Source organism: Pseudopipra pipra, unplaced genomic scaffold (assembly GCF_036250125.1).
Source record: "Pseudopipra pipra isolate bDixPip1 unplaced genomic scaffold, bDixPip1.hap1 HAP1_SCAFFOLD_392, whole genome shotgun sequence".
Classification (NCBI taxonomy): domain Eukaryota; kingdom Metazoa; phylum Chordata; class Aves; order Passeriformes; family Pipridae; genus Pseudopipra; species Pseudopipra pipra.
The window spans coordinates 30,581-36,580 of record NW_026990871.1 but is presented as its reverse complement, the minus strand read 5'-3'; positions in this window follow the sequence as shown (position 1 = coordinate 36,580).

The window sequence follows — 6,000 nt, the reverse complement described above, 5'->3', positions numbered from 1 at the left end:
TGGGGGTGGAGGGGGCCAGACCCCCAACCACAGCCCCACGGACCCACCGAAACCCCTCGGGGGACCCCCCCAGACCCCCCCGGCGACCCCCCCCGTCCCACCCGGGCCCCCCCCGGCCCCGCCCTTACCTGCACTCTGTAGGTCCGGTGGGTTGGACGGAGGGATCTGGGGGGGGCACGGGGAGGGTGAGGGCTTGTACCCCACAGGCCCCCTCTGCCCCACAGATCCCTGTGCACCCCCCAGACCCCCATAACCTGCCCACGGACCCCAGAGACCCCCTGTGCACCCCCCAGACCCCCATAACCTTCCCACGGACCCCAGAGACCCCCTGTGCACCCCACAGACCCCCGTAACCTTCCCACGGACCCCAGAGACCCCCTGTGCGCCCCACAGACCCCCATAACCTTCCACGGACCCCAGAGACCCCCTGTGCACCCCACAGACCCCATAACCTTCCCACGGGACCCCAGAGACCCTCCTGGGTGCCCCAGAGACCCCCATAACCTTCCCACGGACCCCAGAGACCCCCTGTGCACCCCCCAGACCCCTATTAACCTTCCCACGGACCCCAGAGACCCCCTGTGCACCCCACAGACCCCCATAACCTTCTCACGGACCCCAGAGACCCCCCTGGGTGCCCCAGAGACCCCCATGAACCTTCCCACGGACCCCAGAGACCCCCCGGGTGCCCCAGAGACCCCACAGCCTTCCCGTGTGCCCCCCAGACCCCCTGTGCCCCAGAGAAACACTGAGGAGCCCACGGACTCCCTGGGTGCCCCATAGATGCCCTGCGCCCCCTATAGCCCCCCTGTGCACCCATAATCCACCCTGTACCCCCATAACCCCCCTGTGCACCCCATAGCCCCCTTGTGCACCCCATAGTCCTCCCTGTGCACCCCATAGTCCGCCCTGTACCCCCGTAGCCCCCCCGTGCACCCCATAGCACCCTGTGCACCCCATAATCCACCCTATACCCCCACAGCACCCTGTGCACCCCCTAATCCACCCTGTACCCCCATAGCCCCCCTGTGCACCCCATAGCACCCTGTGCACCCCATAGTCCACCCTGTACCCCCATAACCCCCCTGTACCCCCATAGCCCCCCTGTGCACCCCATAGTCTACCCTGTGCACCCCATAATCCACCTTGTACCCCCATAGTCCCCCTGTGCACCCCTAATCCACCCTGTACCCCCATAGCCCCCCCGCGCACCCCATAGCACCCGTGCACCCCATAGTCCACCCTGTACCCCCATAGCCCCCCTGTGCACCCCATAGCACCCTGTGCACCCCATAGTCCACTCTGTACCCCCATAGCCCTCCGTGCACCCCATAACTGCCCTATACACCCCATAGTCCACCCTGTACCCCATAGCCCCCCTGTGCCCCCCATAGCCCCCCTGTACCCCCATAGCCCCCCTGTGCACCCCATAGCCCCCTGTATCCCCATAGTCCACCCTATACCCCCATAGCCCCCCTGTGCACCCCGCAGCCCCCTTGTGTACCCCATAGCCCCCCTGTACCCCCATAGTCCACCCTGTACCCCCATAACCCCCCTGTACCCCCATAGCCCCCCTGTGCATCCCGCAGCCCCCCTGTGCACCCCATAACCCCCCTGTGCACCCCATAGCCCCCCTGTATCCCCATAATCCACCCTGTACCCCCATAGCCGCCCTGTGCCCCCATAGCCCCCCTGTGCCCCCAGAGCCCCCCTGTGCCCCCAGAGCCCCCCTCTGCACCCCCTAATCCACCCTATACCCCCCCCCGAACCCCCCGTGCCCCCCACCGTCTCTCTCTGCCCCACAGCAGCACCTTTGGCGGCCCCGCGGCCCCTCAACCTTTATAGGGCGGAGCGGGGCGGGGCGTTCCGGGGTGGGGAGGGGGCTGATAAGGGAGGGGGAGGGACCAGCCCCCCCTTCCCCCCCCCCCTTTCCCCACCCCCACGGCATCAGTGTGAGACCGAGGGGTCCAGACCCCCACATTCACCCCACAGCGCGATCTGGGGGCCCCTGGGGGGGGATCCAGGGGGGTGTCTGTGGGGCGGGGATGGGGGTCCCCGTTTTGGGGGGTGTCTGTGGGGCAGGGACAGCGGTCCTGATTTGAGGGGTGTCTGTGGGGCAGGAACGGGGGGGTCCCGTTTGTGGGGTGTCTGTGGGGCGGGAGGTCCCCATTTGAGGGGTGTCTATGGGGCAGGGACGGGGGGTCCCTGTTTGGGGGGTGTCTGTGGGGCAGGGACAGAGGGGTCCCTTATTCGCGGGTGTCTGTGGGGCAGGGGCGGGGGTGGTCCCCTTTTGGGCAGTGTCTGTGGGGCAGGAAGGGAGGGTCCCCATTTGGGAGGTGTCTGTGGGGCAGGGATAGAGGGGTCCCTTATTCGCGGGTGTCTGTGGGGCAGGGACGGGAGGTTCTCTTTTGGGGGGTGTCTGTGGGGCGGGAGGTCCCCATTTGGGGGGATGTCTGTGGGGCAGGGACAGCGGTCCTGATTTTGAGGGGTGTCTGTGGGGCAGGAACGGGGGATCCTCTTTTATGGGGTGTCTGTGGGGCGGGGACAGCGATCCCCATTTGAGGGGTGTCTGTGGGGCAGGGACGGGGGGTCCTCACTTGGGGACTGTCTGTGGGACGGGGGGGTCCCCGTTTGTGGGGTGTCTGTGGGGCAGGGACGGGGGTCCTCTTTTGGGAGGTGTCTGTGGGGCGGGGACGGGGGGTCCCCGTTTGGGGACGAGAATAGCGGTACCCGTTTGAGGGGTGTCTGTGGGGCAGGGACAGAGGGGTCCCTTATTCACAGGTGTCTGTGGGCAGGGACGGGGGGATCCTCTTTTGAGGGGTGTCTGTGGGGCGGGAGGTCCCTGTTTGGGGGGTGTCTGTGGGACAGGGACAGAGGGGTCCCTCTGTGGGGCAGGGACAGAGGGGTCCCTCTATGGGGCAGGACCGGGGGGGGTCCCTCTGTGGGGCAGGGACAGAGGGGGTCCCTCTGTGGGGCAGGGACAGAGGGGGTCCCTCTGTGGGGCAGGACCAGGGGGGTCCCTCTGTGGGGCAGAACCGGGGGGGTCCCTCTATGGGGCAGGACGAGGGGGGTCCCTCTATGGGGCAGGCCGGGGGGGTCCCTCTATGGGGCAGGACCGGGGGGGGGTCCCTCTGTGGGGCAGGACGGGGGGGGTCCCTCTGTGGGGCAGGGCCAGGGGGGTCCCTCTATGGGGCAGGGACAGAGGGGTCCCTCTATGGGGCAGGACCGGGGGGGGGTCTCTCTGTGGGGCAGGACGGGGGGGTCCCTCTATGGGGCAGGACCGGGGGGGTCCCTCTGTGGGGCAGGGACAGAGGGGTCCCTCTATGGGGCAGGACGGGGGGGTCCCTCTATGGGGCAGGTCCAGGGGGGTCCCTCTGTGGGGCAGGACCGGGGGGGGTCCCTCTATGGGGCAGGACGGGGGGGGTCCCTCTGTGGGGCAGGACGGGGGGGTCCCTCTATGGGGCAGGGCCGGGGGGTCCCTGTCCAATGTCCCGGCACCGGGGGGTGGTGACAGCCCGTCCCTGTCCGCGCTATATCGGGACACGGGGGGGCCCCCCCGTTATCTCGCCCCCCTCTCGCGGCGCCGCGGGGCCGCCGTGGGTCGGGGGGCCCGGGGGGGTGTTTGGGGGGGGGTCTGGCAGCTGTCCCCGAACACGGCGCCCACTTTGTCATCGCGGAGGCGACAAAGTGTCCCCGCGAGGTGACACATTCCTGCGGGCGGGGGGGGGGGGGGTCCCCGCCCCCTCCTTGGGCCCCACGGAGGCCGCTCCGCCCCATAGGGACCCTCAGGGTGCCTGTGCCCCCCTTCCCCGGACACCCGGGAGCCCCCCCAAACCTGAGACCCCCCGGCACATCCGTGTCCCCCCTGGATCCCCCCGGACACTCGTGTGTTCCCCTCTCCCGAAATCCTGAGTCCTGTCCCCCCCCCCCGACCCCCGGGACACCCCCGGACATGTGGGTGTCCCCCCTCGGGCACCTGGGTGTCCCCCAACACCTGGGTGTCCCCCAACACCTGGGTGTCCCCCTCAAGACTCCTGAGCCCCCCCGGACACCGAGTCCCCCCCCCGGACACTCGTGTGTTCCCCTCTCCGAAATCCTGAGTCCTGTCCCCCCCCCCCGACCCCCGGGACACCCCCGGGCATGTGGGTGGCCCCCCCTCGGGCACCTGGGGCGTCCCCCAACACCTGGGGTGTCCCCCGACACCTGGGGTGTCCCCCTCAAGACTCCTGAGCCCCCCCGGACACCCGGGTCCCCTCCCCGGACACTTGTGTGTCCCCCCCAACACCTTAATCCGCCCCCCCCGACACCCGAGACCCCCCTGGAACACTCGGATCCGCCCTGGATGGTTTCCCCCATGGCATCCGTGTCCTTCCCTGGATGTCCCTTCCCCCTGGACACCCGGGACCCCCACGGACTCCTGAGTTCCCCCCCCCCCCCCCCGGGACACCTCCCTGTCTCCCCAGGACACTTCTGTGTCCCCCAGACACCCCGGGACCCCCCCGGGACACCTGGGACCTGCTCCCCCCCCCGGACACCTGAGGATCCCCCTGGACATCTGTGTGACCCCCCTGGACATCTGTGTGACCCCCCCCCAGACACCTGGGACCCCCCCGGGACATCTGGGACCTGCCCCCCACCCCAGACACCCGAGGATCCCCCTGGACATCTGTGTGACCCCCCCTGGACATCTCTGTGACCCCCCCCCGGACAGCCGGGACCCCCCCAGGACATCTGGGACCTGCCCCACCCCGGACATCTGAGTATCCCCCTGGACATCTGTGTGACCCCCCTGGACACCTGGATCCCCCCTGGACACCTGGGACCTGCCCCCACCCCCTGGACACCCGAGTATTCCCCTGGACATCTGTGTGACCCCCCCTGGACATCTGTGGGACCCCCCTGGGACATCTGGGACCTGTCCCCCCCCCGGACACCCGAGGATCCCCCTGGACATCTGTGTGACCCCCCCCTGGACATCTGTGTGACCCCCCTGGGACACCTGGGACCTGTCCCCTACCCCGGACACCCGAGGATCCCCCTGGACATCTGTGGGATCCCCCCCCCCGGGCACTTGGATCCCCCCTGGACACCTGGGACCTGCCCCCCCACCCTGGACACCCGAGTATCCCCCTGGACATCTGTGGGACCCCCCCTGGACATCTGTGGGACCCCCCCCGGGCACTTGGATCCCCCTGGACACCTGGTACCTGCCCCCCTACCCCGGACACCCGAGTATCCCCCCGGACATCTGTGTGACCCCCCCGGACAGCCGGGACCCCCCTGGGACACCTGGGACCTGCCCCCCCACCCGGGACACCCGAGGATCCCCCTGGACATCTGTGTGACCCCCCCGGACACTTGGATTCCCCCCTGGACACCTGGGACCTGCCCCCCCACCCTGGACACCCAAGTATCCCCCTGGACATCTGTGTGACCCCCCCCGGACATCTGTGTGACCCCCCCCTGGACACCCGGGACCCCCCCCGGGACACCTGGGACCTGTCCCCTACCCCGGACACCCGAGTATCCCCCTGGACATCTGTGGGACCCCCCCGGACATCTGTGTGACCCCCCCTGGACACCCGGGACCCCCCCGGGACACCTGGGACCTGTCCCCTACCCCGGACACCCGAGTATCCCCCTGGACATCTGTGGGACCCCCCCGGACATCTGTGTGACCCCCCCTGGACACTTGGATCCCCCCCTGGACATCTGTGGAACCCCCCGTGGACACCCGGGACCCCCCCGGGACACCTGGGACCTGCCCCCCCACCCCGGACACCCGAGTATCCCCCTAGACATCTGTGGGACCCCCCCCGGACATCTGTGTGACCCCCCCGGACACCTGGGACCTGCTCCCCCACCCTGGACACCCAAGTATCCCCCTGGACATCTGTGGGACCCCCCCTGGACACCCGGGACCCCCCTGGGACATCTGGGACCTGCCCCCCCACCCCGGACACCCAAGTATCCCCCTGGACATCTGTGTGACCCCCCTGG